This window comes from Erinaceus europaeus, chromosome 7, assembly GCF_950295315.1.
Source record: "Erinaceus europaeus chromosome 7, mEriEur2.1, whole genome shotgun sequence".
In the NCBI taxonomy this organism is placed as follows: domain Eukaryota; kingdom Metazoa; phylum Chordata; class Mammalia; order Eulipotyphla; family Erinaceidae; genus Erinaceus; species Erinaceus europaeus.
Window position 1 is genome coordinate 65,573,037 of NC_080168.1, and position 14,894 is coordinate 65,587,930.

Sequence of the window (14,894 nt, forward strand, 5' to 3'; positions counted from 1 at the left end):
GGAAGTCCAAGACTTACACGTTTTAAATAGACAAAGTCACACATATCTCAGCTAAATCTAAAAATAGCTAAATGGACAGACATATGTACAGGATAATTCAAAATGAGTAATTCAAAAATGTTAGACTGCCTCTTTGATTTAGAGGCCTGACCTCCTAGCATGGGAACTTAAGCAGGCTGAAATTAAAGCTATGAAAATGCTGTAAATAAGAAAAATACACATTTAATATATTTATATAAAATGAATGTTTTTATTTCAATGCTCCTTAATTTTGAATTTAATACATGCTAGGGGAATAATATAGAATATTCAGAGTTAAAATAAAAAAAGCAGTGGTGTCAAAGAAGTGGCACTTGGTTAAGTGCACACAACACTGAGTAAGGACCTGGGTTCAAGTCCCTGGTCCCCACCTGCAGGGGGAAAGCTTCATAAGTGGTGATTCAGAGCTGCAGGTGTCTCTCTGTCTCTTACTATCAATTCTCCCCTCTCCCCTCTCACTTTCCCTCCAATAATAAAGCCTTAAAAATGGCAAAAAATGCCTAAGATTTTGTTGTCTACACTGTGTTCCATTCTCATTTCCACACCAATGCAGTGAAATAAAGACCTGTCAGTGCTCCACTCTCCTGAGCTCTGAAGGCTGTTCTCATGCAGAACCCACAGCTGCTAGCAGCCTCTAACCTGGTGGTGCTGCTGGGCGTCTGGGATCACGTGGAGGGTGTGATTGCCATTTGGCAGGGCTGAGATTATCTCATTGGAAACCCACCGAGGTGCCAGCTGTAAGGTTAGCTTGGCCCCAGGGTGCAGGACCTCCAGAGAATCTGAAATAGGCTACAGATACCAGAATTTGTAAAAACAAAATAACCAAACTATACATTACTTCTTTCTTTAGCTTTCTGAATCTGTTTGATGGCATTTCAGTTGTGAGAACCTTTGCTGCCACTGTCTCTTTAGTTATTTCTTCTCTGTGTGGCTCTGGGATAAAAGGTTAGGATAAAGGGTCAATGCTTTCACATAGAAGTGAGGGTGATGGCCAGTTTAGAAGGTGTTTGTAGGCTATTGCTAAGGCTGGGGTTTGCATTTCTCCTTTTATTAAGAAAAATTTCAAACGCACACACACAAAGCAACAGAGGAGTATATGACTGTCTTCCTTGTAGGCATTGCCAGTTTCACCTGGTTAAACAATGTATGCCCCTTTTCTTTCTGTCCTCCTCACACTTCAGCAACACAGCTCACCATTGTAAAGCAGTCTCCAGACCCTTTTTTTTTTCTGTAAAACTCTCAGTATCAAAGATATAGGAACTCTCCTTAATATAACTGCACAACATTTTTACGTAGTTTTCAGTAAACATCTTCAATCATCCTTGGGCATGAAAACTGTTATGACTTTTATTTTTCTGGATATTGATGAAAATATTGGCTGAGCTCAAATTTCAAGTTAAAATGAACAACATAGGACATGCCACTTTATGTGCATTTTATAGATTCTGCTCTAAGCTCTCAGAAGGGGTCCACTATCTTTTTGCATTTTGCCCACCAGATGGCAAAAAAGCACCAATCTACTCTTGCTCTTTGAGTGTTGTAAATAACAGATCAATGGCTCTAAGGCAAAAGTGATGGTTAAACATTGCCACTGTGTTTCCTGTGACAAGTTACCATACCAGCCGCAATTTCTTTATTGCAAAGAAGTAGAAAAAATTATATATTTATGTATTGAGACAAGTACAGGAAATACTATAATCTTGTGTGGAAGCTGGAATTTTTTTTTTCTTACCAGAGCATTGCTCAGCTCTGGCTTGTGGTGGTGTGGGGGATTGAAGCTGAGACCTCGGAGCCTCAGACATGAGTCTCTTTGCATAACCATTATGCTACCTACCCGCACACAAAGTTGGAATGCTCTGGAGTAATGTTTCCAATAAGCGCTGTGCTGAAAAGATGGCTCCAGAATAGGTCGTGTTCCTGGCTGTGTGTGTGTGTGTTTCAAGCTCAAGTCCTGGTACCTGTGTGGCTGTGCCTACAGAGAAAACTCTGCTGCTCTGGTCTCTCTTCCATTCCATTCTTGTCTCCCTCTCTCTCCAAAATATCTGAAGAAGTGACCCAGAATGGTGGACAAGTGTTGGGTAGTTGCCACCTCCCCCTGGCTTCTGCTTAACCATATGCCTATATAGGGATTTACTGATCCAAAGCTTTGGTTTATTTACATAAATCACTTTTACATAAAGCACTCCAGGGCATTGGTGGTTCAGTGATAGGATTCTCGCCTGCTCCACCCCCTCCTTGTCACACCCTGATCCCTTCTTTGTCACACCCTGATTTTCACCAGTCACTTTTCTCTCCACCCTCTCTATATCACATCCTGTTTCCACCCTACTTGGAGAGTATAAAAACAGCTGCTCTTCTGATTAAAGACACTTGGAAATTGCTTTCCGGCTCCGAGAGTTCCAGAGTGTATCTCCTGCGGAAGTTGGTGCAGCACGAGTTCCTGATCCCTCTCCCACATAGCAGCCTAGATCAGCTCCAGTTGAGTTCTCTCCAACCCAGAGAGCACTAGCTCGGGAAGAAGTACCCTCAGGCTATCCCGGCAGACAAGATCATACTAAAATGGAAATTGCATTGGGCTGAGAAGGGGGTAGGCAGACAGCATTATCACAGCATTAATTTTAGCCTGCTTGACTTCCCATGCTATGAGATCAGAGATCTAAAAGGAAAAATGGGCAAGTATAAATAAATATAATTACAGAAATAACAGGAGAGCTGTGATCTTGGGAGAACTGCTGTAATCTTTGTTGTTAAAATTTCTAAGGCTCTTGCCGGCCGGTCTTGCTTCACGGCGGTGAACAGAGACGCAGAGACAACGGCTGGGCAGGGAAGCTGTATTTCTTTATTCAGGAACAACGGTTCACAAACTAAGACAAACTAATCACCAAACAGAACTCGGCTGTCTCTTTGTGGCGGCACAAGCACTCCATCTTACTCTGTAACTCAGGAACCCAGGAACTCTGTCTCTCTGGGACTCTCTCTTACTCTGTAACCCTGAAACTCTCGAACTCAGGAACTCTCGCACTCTCGAACTCAGGAACTCAGGAACTCTGGCTAACTCAGGAACTCTGGCACTCTCGAACTCAGGAACCCTCTCTCGGGGTCTCCTCGGGCGGGGCCAAGCAGGCCCGCGAAATTAATTGGACTGATCCAATTCTCTTGGCGGGGGGAGGGCTAGAACAAATCAATGTAAAGCATTGATTCCTGAGTTCCTGAGTTAGCCAGAGTTCCTGAGTTCGAAAGTGCGAGAGTTCCTGAGTTCGAGAGTTTCAGGGTTACAGAGTAAGAGAGAGTCCCAGAGAGACAGAGTTCTTGGGTTCCTGAGTTACAGAGTAAGATGGAGTGCTTGTGCCGCCACAAAGAGACAGCCGAGTTCTGTTTGGTGATTAGTTTGTCTTAGTTTGTGAACCGTTGTTCCTGAATAAAGAAATACAGCTTCCCTGCCCAGCCGTTGTCTCTGCGTCTCTGTTCACCGCCGTGAAGCAAGACCGGCCGGCAAGAGTCTTAGAAATTTTAACAACAAATCTTCAATAATAAATGTTTCCAATAAGCACTGTGCTGAAAGATGGCTCCAGGATAGGCATGTGCCTGGCTGTGTGTGGTTCAAGCTCAAGTCCAAGTACCAGAAGGAAGGAGTTATGGCCATAGAGAAAACTTTGCTGCTGTGGTCTCCCCCCGCCTTTGAAATATCTGAAATATCTGAAGAAGTGACCCAGAATGGTTGACATGATTATGCTAAAATGGATAATGCATTGGACAAAGGGGGAGGGGAGTAGGAGAGACGAGATTGGGGAGGGCTTGTTGTGTACGTTTTTTTTATTGCTTTTCTCTTGTCTTTTAAGTTGGTTTTTATCTGTCCTCAATGATCACCTGTCAGAGGCTGCAGTCGCCTGAAAGAGGGCCTTACGTAATCTGGTTTCTCGTCCACCTAGTCACCACTGTCTTTAATCATATTGTTATGACATGCAGTGTCATCCTTCCAAGATGTGTTCTCCAAGAAAAATGTTCTTGTTCCACTCTCCTGAAATCACCTGTTGTAGCTTGGCAAGCAAACTTGTGTAACTTTTGTTTTAATTCTTGGGGGGGTGGGGGGTGGTCTATGTGAACCTTGTAAAGATTGAGGGCGAGAGTACAAAAGCCCTATAATTGGGCCAACCCAAAAGACTTCTTGGCACTCTGGTTTAAACTTGGCTGGATGAAGTGGTTTTCAAATTCAAATATTCACACTCCAAATGCAAGAGACGGGGGACAATAGTTTGAAATGGATGGCTGTTTTGGCTTTTTCTATTTCTCACAAGTTTTATCAGGGCCATTTTTAAAAAAATCATTATTTGCAAAATTTAGCAGGTTATAAATTGTAAAAATATAGATTGTAAAATTATAAAAATATAGTATATATAGTTCTACACCACATCTACCACCAGTGTTCTGTATCTCCACCCTCCTGCCTCCCAAGGTAATCACAAAAACATAAAAAAAAAAGCAGAAGCAAGCCACCTTTTCTAAGTTGGTGTGTATCAGATCTCTAGATTCCACATATGGGTGAAACCACTGGGTAGTTGTCTTTCATTTCTTCAATTATTTTACTAAGCATGATCACTTCCAGTTCTGTGCATTTTGCCCCACAGGGATACAGTGTTTTCTTTGTGGTTGCAGAGTATATTTCACAGAGTAAATATCCCATTAACTTTTTTTCTTATTTTTTGCCTCTCGGGTTATTGCTGGGCTCTGTGCCTGTACTACGAATACTGCTCCTGGAGGCCATTTTTCCCATTTTATTGCTCTTATTGTAGTTGTCATTGTTGTCATAGCTGTTGTTGTTGGATAGGACAGAGAGAAATGGAGAGAGAAGGGGAAGACAGAGAGGGGGAGAGAAAGATAGACACCTGCAGACCTGCTTCACCACTTGTGAAGCGACCCCCCCTGCAGGTGGGGAGCCGGGGGCTTGAACCGGGATCCTTACGTAGGCCCTTGCACTTTGTGCCATGTGTGCTTAACCCGCTGTGCTACCACTCGGCTCCCTCCCATAACTTCTTTAGCCAGCCATCTGTCTCAACTAAACCTAAAAATAGCTAAATGGACAGAGATATGCGCAGGCTAATTCAAAATGAGTAAGTGATTTGAAAATGGTAGATTGCTCCTTTGATTTGGAGGCCTGACCTCCTAGCATGGGACGTCAAGCAGGCTGAAATTAATGCTCTGATAATGCTGTAAATAAAAAGCTATGCTCATTTAATATATTTATATAATATGAAATGTTTTTATTTCAGTGTTTTTTTAATTTTGAATTTAATACAATGTTAGGGGAATGATATAGAATATTCAGTTAAAATAAAAAAGCAAAGTTGGCAAAGGAGTGGCACCTGGTTAAATGCACATACAACACTGAGCAAGGACCTGAGTTCTAGCCCCTGGTCCCCACTTGAGGGGGTGAAGCTTCATGAGTGGTGAAGCTGAGCTGCAGGTGTCTTTGTCTTTTCCTCTCAATTCTTCCCTCTCACTTTCTCTCCAAGAATAAATAAAGCCTTAAAAAGGGCAAAAACATGCCTAAGATTTTGTGGTCTACACTGTTCCATTCTCATTTCCACACCAATGCAGTGAAATAAAGAGTTGTCAATTCTCCACTCTCTTGTGTTCTGAAGACTGTTATCATGGCAGAACCCACAGCTGCTAGCAGCCCCTAACCTGGTGGTGCTGGTGGGCGTCTAGGATCACGTGGGAGGGTGTGATTGCCATTAGGCACGGCTGAGATTTTCTCATTCGAAACCCACCAAGGTGCCAGCTGTAGGGTTAGCTTGGCCTCGGGGTGCAGGCCCCCCCCCAAAGTATCTGAAACAGGCTACAGATACCGGAATTTGTAAAAACAAAATCACCAAACTGTAGATTATCCCTTCCTTTGCTTTTTGAATCTGTTTGATGGCTTTAGCAGTTGTGAGATCCTTTGCTGCCACTGTCTCTTTAGTTATTTTCTCTGTGCTGCTCTGGGATGAAAGGTTAAGAGAGAGGGTTAATGCCTTCACATAGAAGTGAGGGTGGTGGCCAGTTTAGAAGGTGTTTGTAGGCTATTGCTAAGACTGGGGTTTGCATTTCTCCCTTTATCATGAAAAAAAAAATTATATATACACACAAAGCAACAGAGGATTATATGACTCTCTTCCATGTATGTTGGGCTCCATGCTGCATTGCTTGATGCTGTGGTCTATTTACATAATCATTGTTTTGTCTGAGACCCGTGCTGCCTGCAGGGCATTGGTTTAATCCCCACTGGTTAGATGGAAGCTTGCTACCTTCGCACTCTTTTTTCTGCTCCACCCCCTCTCCTAGCCATTTCCTTTTCCGACCTGCCACTTCTGCCTCAGAAGATATAAAGGGCATTTTCTCTGATCAATGAAGGGCATTATTGCATTGAGCTCCCGCTCAGCCGCTCAGTTCCTGGTTCCCCTCCCGAATCGCTGAGTAAGCAGCAGCCCTGGTTGGCTCTGGTCCAGTTCTCTCCCCCGCAACGCAACCTGACACATGTAGGCATTGCCAGTTTCCCCTTTTCTTTCTCTGTCCTCCTCACACTCCAGCAACATAGCTCACCATTGTAAAGCAGTATCCAGACCCTTTTTTTTTTTTCTGTAAAAATCTCAGTATCAAAGATAGAGGAACTCTCCTTAATATAACTGCACAACATAATGGTCATGTAGTTTTCACTAAACATCTTCAATCATCCTTGGATATGAAAACTGTTAAGACTTATGTTTCTGAATGTTGATGAAAATGTGGCTAAGCTCAAATTTCAAGTTGAAATGAATAACGTAACACATGACTCTTCATGTGCATTTTACAGATTATGCTTAAGCTCTCAGAAAGGGCCTCCTGTCTTTTTGCCTTTGCCCACTAGATAGCAGCAGAAAACCACCAATCCACTCCTCTGGCCTGTTTGTGTTGTAAATAACAGATTAATGGCTCTCAGGCCATTAATGATGGTTAACATTAGTAATGGTTAGGGATGCATTGGATCGACCTTCTCGTGGTGCATCCCGTGAGTACCCATTTACTGGGGAAACTGACGATCCTTCCTAGCCAACTGAATCCACATGGATCCCAGTCACTTTCAAAGCCAGCAACAAGCAGACATCAACCTGACGCTGTTGACTGGCTACGGAAGAAGGGCAAACGTTAGAAGAAGAAGTAATGGTTAAACATTGCCACTTTGTTTCCTGTGACAAGTTATCATATCAGTCCCTTTCCTTAGTGCAAATAAGTAGGAAAATATCATTGTATAGAGAGGGGGAAGGGAGAGAGAGAGAGATACAAGTACAGGAATAACTATGATTTGTGAGGAAGATGGAAATTTATTTTTTTCCTCCCAGAGCACTGCTCATTTCTAGCTTATGGTGGTGTGGGGTATTGAGACTTCAGAGCCTCAGGCATGAGAGTCTCTTTGCATAACCATTATGCTACCTACCGGCACACAAAGTTGGAATGCTCTGGAGTAATAAATGTTTCCAATAAGCACTGTGCTGGAAAGATGGCTCCCTAGATAGGGTGTGTGCCTGGCAGTGTGTATGGTTCAAGATCAAGTCTTAATATCTATGTGGCTGTGCCTACAAAGAAAACTCTGCTGCTTGGTCTCTCTCTCTCCCCCTCCCTCTACTTCCCTCCCTCTCTGTGTATCTCTGAAATACCTGAAGTGACCCGGAATGGTTGATATGATTATACTAAAATGGATATTGCATTGGAAAAGAGTGGGTAGGGAAGACAGCATTATCAAAACATTAATTTCAGCCTCTTGACTGACCATGCTAGGAGGTCAGAGCTCAAAGGAGCAATCTACCATTTTTAAATTACTTACTAAATTTGAATTAGCCTGTGCATATATCTATTTAGCTATTTTCAGATTTCGTTGAAAAATGTGTGACTTTGTCTATTAAAAATACATAAGTCTTAAATACAGTCTAGTTGCCGAGTAGATACATTCTTTCCCAGTTTTTCACCTCAGCTAACTTCAAATTCTAGTGTCTGTGTAACAACTTCTGAGATGTTAAAAAAAATAACATAGAGCTTATTACCATAGTTGCTCTCTGAGAAAGGCTTAATTATATTTGTAGAAACTCAAACTTCTGAGGTAATTTCTATAGTCCCACTCCCTTCTCAGTGCATGCCAGCATTTGCTCACTCAGTGTCTCTGGTCCTTTCTATCTGAAAATCTTTCTTGAATGCAGTTTCCAGCCATCCCACTTTGATTCTCCTTGTGGATGTAAAAAATATATACTGTAAGCAATCCATCTACTTGTGTTGAGGCTTGGGGATAATACACAATTTTACTGCTTTACCATAAAATTAAAATAGTTGTGGAACCTTTTTTCTTCAGTTACAGTATTTGATTCTCTTTCCTTCTTTACTGAAATTTTGACACATTACATGGCTATAATAATTTGCTAGTTACTAGTCATAGGACATGTGAAGGAAGCAGGAATTACAGGGGTGTGGGTATGAAAACAGAGCATATTTCCCCTTGATTTTTTTTTTTTAATTTTAAGCCAGCTGGTCTGAGATAGACATCAGGGAGAGCATGGCTTCAGAAGCAAGGTCTAAAGAGAAGGGACACCTGAGATATACCTGAGTGCAGATTCTGAGCGTCTAGTCAGGTTGAAAAGAATAAAGACAGAATGGAGAAGAACACACACTGGGTAGGGTACTATCTGTGTTTGACTGGGTGCACCACCACCCCGCCACCAAGCTTTGAATTTTCTAAAAGGAAAAAAAAAGTATATGGATACTTACAGGTATTGCTCCTTTGTAGAAAGCTCATAGCCACTTAATGTCTGCAAGAAGCTACCTGAGCACGTTTTCTGGTCAGCAGGAAGCCATCCTAAGGGGATGTGGACTCTGACAACACAAGAGGAAAAGCAGAACAGCTCCAGCCACAGCCCCACTGCAACAGCTCCAAACCGGTGAGTGAGCCGGCCAGCTCCTTGCTGAGAAGAACCCCACACAGGGATGTGCTCGCTGCAGTCCTGCTCTCACTATGCCTGTGCAATTTGTTTTCCCCCTTTGATATGATCTGTTGTGATTATTTTCAGTGTCTGGGTACTGTTAAAAAGTTGCTCAAGTGACTAAGTGCTTCTCCTGTTGGCCCATGTCAGCTTTTCTGGACGGGTTCATAGGCACTCTGCTCTCAGAGGGTAGGGAAACCTGAGCTTGCATAACAGAAAAAAACCACTGATGCTCTCCATCTCTTTCTGTCTCTATTGTAATTGTTTTGAGTTTTTAAGAGATGATGAGCTTGGTAGGCATTCTGGTGTGTACACACTCAATGATCTGATTGACCACCTGGTGGACATAGCTATGGGCACCTTTTGAATGAAGTGGGGGTGTTTTTGTTTGCTTCTTGTTTTTTAGTTCTTGAATGTTGAGGCCAGTTTTGCAGGGCCAGAATCATCTCCATTTCTGTGAGCATGGGGTGGAACAGACTGCAGTGGGCTCAGTTTGTGATGCTGTGTGTTTTCTGTTAACTTCTACCTGAGATGAGAGAAGCAGTTGGTGCCAGCTGTATGTGCCTGCATTGAATTATGGTGGCAATGTGGTGGTGGTGAAGTGACTGCAAACAGTGGTATTTGGTGATTTGTCCTGTCCAGAGCACTAAAGCGGTGAACATCATGAATGTTTTTCACTGCCCCCTATCACAGATCTGCAGAGGGAAGTGTCCTGGCTTCTATTTTTGTTTGGTCCCTGTATACTAGTCTGTTTCAGACGCTGTTAACTTGAAAATGGTGCTCACAGGACACTGGGATTGGAAGGGCTGTTGGTGAAAGAAAGCAACAGAAGTGACCTAGCAAAGACCTGGGCTTGATCTGTCAGCAAATCTTTTTGGCAACTTCCTGAGCGAGAGGCAAGAGACATTCCCCCTGCCCTGGGAAACTTGGTCATCTTGCTCAGGCCAATGTCCCTGAGCCCAGCACAAGGCTCCTCCCACAGTGTGGGTTCCAAGAATGGGTTTCTTAGAAGTGAGAAAATGGGGAGTCAGGCGGTAGCACAGTGGGTTAAGCACAAGTGGTGCAAAGCACAAGGACCGGTTCGAGCCCCTGGCTTCCCACCTGCATGGGAGTCACTTCACAAGCGGAAGCAGGTCTGCAGGTGTCTGTCTTTCTCTCCCCCTCTCTGTCTTCCCCTCCTCTCTCCATTTCTCTGTCCTACCCAACAACGACGATGACATCAATAACAATAATAACTACAACAATAAAACAAGGGCAACAAAAGGGAATAAATAAATAATAAATAAATAAAAAGAAGTGAGAAAATGGTGCATTGTCACCCACAGCTCCCTTTTCCTTTTTTAAAAAAATTTTCTTAGTGATTTAATATTGGTTTACAAAATTATGAAAGAACAGAGGAACAATTCCACACTGTTCCCACCATCAGAGTTCTGTGTCCCTATTCCTTTCCTCTGGAAACTAGTAGTAGTTCTAACAAGATCACAGATCTGGGTTTACTATTATTTCTATTTTTTATTGCCCATTTTTTTTTCTTGTAGTCCTACCTTCTGTTCAGTCCCTTTTTTTCTTCCAGGTAATGATCCATATTTATTTGAATCAGAGTCTTAGAACCAATATTCTTTTGCAGTTGCATTTGTGTTACTCCTAAGATATGTCTTGTGGTTATACTTGTGTTCTTTTTTTATTAAAGATTTAATATTGATTTACAAAATTACAATATAACAGGGTCTAATTCCACACCATTCCCAACACCAGGGTTGTGTCCTCTCATTCCCTCCATTGGAAACTGCAGGAGTTCTCCCAAGATCACAGATCTGGGTGAGTATTATTTCTATAACTATCTGTAGTTATATACTTGCCCATTTTTTCCTGTGCTCCTGCTTTCTGTTTCTTTCTAAGTCCCATCTACACCTTTTCCTGCTGTCAAATATCCTTTTTTCCTCTTTCCAGATACTGAAGGAATTCTTACAAGCAGCCCCAGGGGACAGTCACCACTGAATCCAGAATCCTTAGATCTCATCCCTGGAAGGTTCTCTGAGCTGACCCCACAGAGGAAATGTCATCATCACCATGAATCCCCTTGCCAGGTGCCCCCTCCTTCTCCCATTCACTCAGAGATGACATGTGCAGCTGCTTCGGGGTTTGGGTCCCTCAGTTCTTTTGACCATGGTGTTTGGAGCAACTGTGTTCATCTCCCTGTTGTAATTTGCCCTTATTCTTAGCCTGTTCATTTCCTATCCATGACTAGCTTCGAACACAGACATTTAACTTGGTTTCAGATCTTCAAAGGGGAACCTTGGGACAGACACCCTGCCCACTGTGTGGTCATTTCCATTCTGTGTTTTTATTCTTTTCTATCTGACTCAAAGCTCGGGTTCTGCACTCAGTCGTATCTCAAGTGTCCCTTCTCTTTAGACCTTGCTTCTGAAGCGATGCTCTCCCTCATGTCTGCCTCAGTCCAGTGGCCTTAAGATTAAAAAAAATATATCAAGGGGACAAATGCTCTGTTTCCACATCCACATCCTAGTAATCCACGCTCCAATTCCATCATTCTTTTCACATGAGGTGACTGCTGGCAAGTTATTGTAGCTATGTAATATGTCAGCTTTTCGGTAAAGCAGGGAAGTACTGCAACTAAAGAAAAAAGGCTGCACAACTTTTTAAATCTTTTTATGGTAAAGTAGTAACATTGACTGGAATCCCTAAGCCTCAATACCAGTAGATGACTTTCTTAGAGAATATATATATTGTCTCCAGGGTTATTTCTGGGACTCGCTGTCTGTACTACAAATTCACTGCTCCTAGAGGCCATTTTCTCCCATTTTGTTGCCATTATTGTTTTATTGATGCCATTTATGTTGTTTCTGGATAGGACAGAGAGAGAAGAGGAGAGATAGTGGGGGGGCGACAAAGATAGACCTGCAGACCTGCTTCTCAGCTACCCCCCTGCGGGTGGGGAGCCTGTGCACTTTGAGCCATGTGCACTTAACCTGAGGCGCTACCCCCAAGGGTATTTTTATTACATCTACAAGGGGAATGAAAGTGGAATGACTTTAAACTGTATTCAAGACATATTTTTCAGATAGAAGGGACGCTGTGAGTGAGCAAATGGCTAGCGTGCATGGGGAAGGTAGTGAACTGGAGAAATTATCCCAGAAGTTTCTGAGTTGTTAAAAATGTGATTGTCTTTCTCAGAGAGGAACTATGGTAATAAGTTCTGTGTTACTTTTTTTTAACATCTCAGAAATTATGTTACACAGACACTAGCATTTGAAGTTATTAGCTGAGGTGAAAAAAATGGGAGTTCCGTATCCCATCCCTTCCCCTGCTAGATTTCCTATTCTTTATCCCTCTCGGAGTATGGACCCAGGGTCATTATGGGGTGCAGAAGGTGGGAGGTCTGGCTTCTGTAATTGCTTCCCCGCTGAACTCCCAGCCTGCCTCTCTCTTTCCCTAGTGGGGCAGGGCTCTGGGGAAACGGGGCTCCAGGACACATCGGTGGGGTCATCTGCCCAGGGAAGTCTAGTTGGCATCATGGTAGCATCTGGAACCTAGTGACTGAAAGGGAGAGGAGAAGAACAGAATATTCACTACAGAATGTTTTTATTTCAGTGCTTTTTAATTTTGTATTTAATACAATGGTAGGGAATAATATATAATATTCAAATTGTTTAAAAAAAAACAACCAAGGCCAGCAAAGGAATGACACACCTGGTTAAGTGCACACATTACACTGAGCAAGGACCTGAGTTCAAGCCTTTGGTCCCCACCTGCCCTGGGGGGAGGAAGGCTTCATGAGTGGAGAATCAGGGCTGCAGGTGTCTGTCTCTTCCCCCCCTCCCTTCTCACTTTTTCTCCAATAATAAAGTCTTAGAAAAGGCAATATATATATATATATATATATATATATATATATATATATATATCCAAAGATTTTCTTGTCTACACTGTATTCCATTTTCATTTCCACATCAATGCAGTGAAATAAGGAACTGTCAATTCTCCACTCTAGTGAGCTCTGAAGGCTGTTATCATGCAGATCCAAAATTTTGCAGATTCTAATTTAGCTCTCAGACAGGGTCTCCTTTTTGAATTTTGCCCACCAGATGGCAGCAAAAACCACCAATCCACTTCTCTTGCTGTTTGTTGTAAATAACAGATCAATGGCTCTAAGGCAAAAGTTAAACATTGCCATTGTGTTTCCTGTGACAAGTTATCAAATCAGTCACAATTTCCTTATTGCAAAGAAGTAGAAAAAAATTATATATTGGGAGTCGTGCAGTAGCGCAGCGGGTTAGGTGCACGTGGTGGCTCAAAGTGCAAGGACCAACGTAAGGGTCCTGGTTCAAGCCCCCGGCTCCCCACCTGCAGGGGAGTTGCTTCACAAGCGGTGAAGCAGGTGTCTTTCTCTCCCCATCTTCCCCAACGATGATAATAAAACAAGGGCAACAAAAGGGGATATTTAAAAAATTATATATTTATGTATTGAGACAAGTACAGGAAATACTATTATCTTGTGTAGAAGTTGAATTTTTTTTTCTTACCAGAGCACTGGTAAATGACTGGGTGCTGGTAGCCAACCCCCTCCCGTCTCCCATCCTCCCGTATCTCCAAACTCAGTGGCCAGTCACCTAACTCAAGTTGGACGTGCTAAGATTGACCCAGTCTGGAAAAGAGAAATTTCCCATGAGTGGTCATTCCACTTCCGGTTATCTTGTCCATCTCTAAAACTCTCTCCCTTTACACTGTCTGAACTGGAAGACGCTTTGAAGAGGGTTAAACCAGGAACAGCTGCTGGCTATGATAAGATCACCCCAGAACTCATTCTTAACCTGGGTCCCACATCTTGGAATCTGAGTCTATGCCCAAAGTTTGGCGTCATGCGAAGATTATAGCGGTTTTGAAACCAAAGAAAGACCCAACACTGGCCGCCAGCTATAGACCAATTTCTCTCCTTTCTGTGTGTTACAAACTCCTTGAGAGGCTGCTTCTGTCACGTATTTCTCATCTTACAGAGAAATTCCTATCACCCGCCCAAGCTGGTTTCCGCCCAGGAAGATCTACTTGCGAACAAGCCCTGGCCCTCTCAACTTACATTGAAAATGGATTCCAGAAGAATTTAAAGACGGGTGCTGTCTTTGTTGATCTCACAGCAGCCTATGACACAGTCTGGCACCATGGTCTCCTAGTCAAGATCTCAAGATGCCTGCCTCCATGGGTGGCCAACACTATATCATTTCTTCTCCAAAACAGAAGATTCCGGGTGCATCTGGGTGACAAGTCTAGCAGATGGAGACCTGTCTCAAATGGCCTCCCCCAGGGCTCTGTTCTGGCTCCTACGCTATTTAATATTTACATCAATGACCTCCCAGAAACTTCAAGGAAGTTCATCTACGCCGATGACATCTGCTGTGCAACTCAGGCATCCAAGTTCGACATCCTCGAGGAAACACTCACGAAAGACATGTCTCTGATATCTGATTACTGTAAAAAATGGCAACTAATCCCTAGCACTGCAAAAACGGTATCATCTGTTTTCCATCTACACCATGCCTCGGCCTCGCGTGAGCTTAATGTGCAGCTTGGCGGAACGAGAATCCGGCATGAAGCCCAGCCAGTCTATCTTGGCGTTACTCTCGATTGCACCCTGTCATTTCACAAACATCTCATAAAAACTGTAGCAAAGGTGGGCGCGAGGAATAACATCATTGCAAGACTGACCAGCTCCTGATGGGGCGCGAGCGCTTCCACACTACGATCATCATCTCTGGCATTATGCTATTCCACTGCAGAATACTGTGCCCCAGTATGGTTCCATAGCCCCCATGTCCACTTGGTCGATTCCAAATTATATTCCTCCATGAGGATAATTTC

General features: G+C 43.1%; 1 long non-coding RNA gene across 3 annotated transcripts in view; it reads left to right on the top strand.

The window, feature by feature from the left end:
* Positions 1–11,409, top strand: part of LOC132539432 (uncharacterized) — a 31,915-nt gene extending 20,506 nt beyond the window's left edge. For 2 of the 3 annotated variants that reach the window (XR_009550716.1, XR_009550714.1), the window contains 3 exons: positions 8,832–8,978; positions 10,776–10,838; positions 10,971–11,409. This is a non-coding gene — a long non-coding RNA (uncharacterized LOC132539432). Of the gene's footprint in view, positions 1–8,827; positions 8,979–10,775; positions 10,839–10,970 lie in introns of all 3 variants that reach the window. The other variant, XR_009550715.1, reaches the window with a different exon arrangement.
* The last annotated feature ends 3,485 nt before the right edge of the window (positions 11,410–14,894 follow it).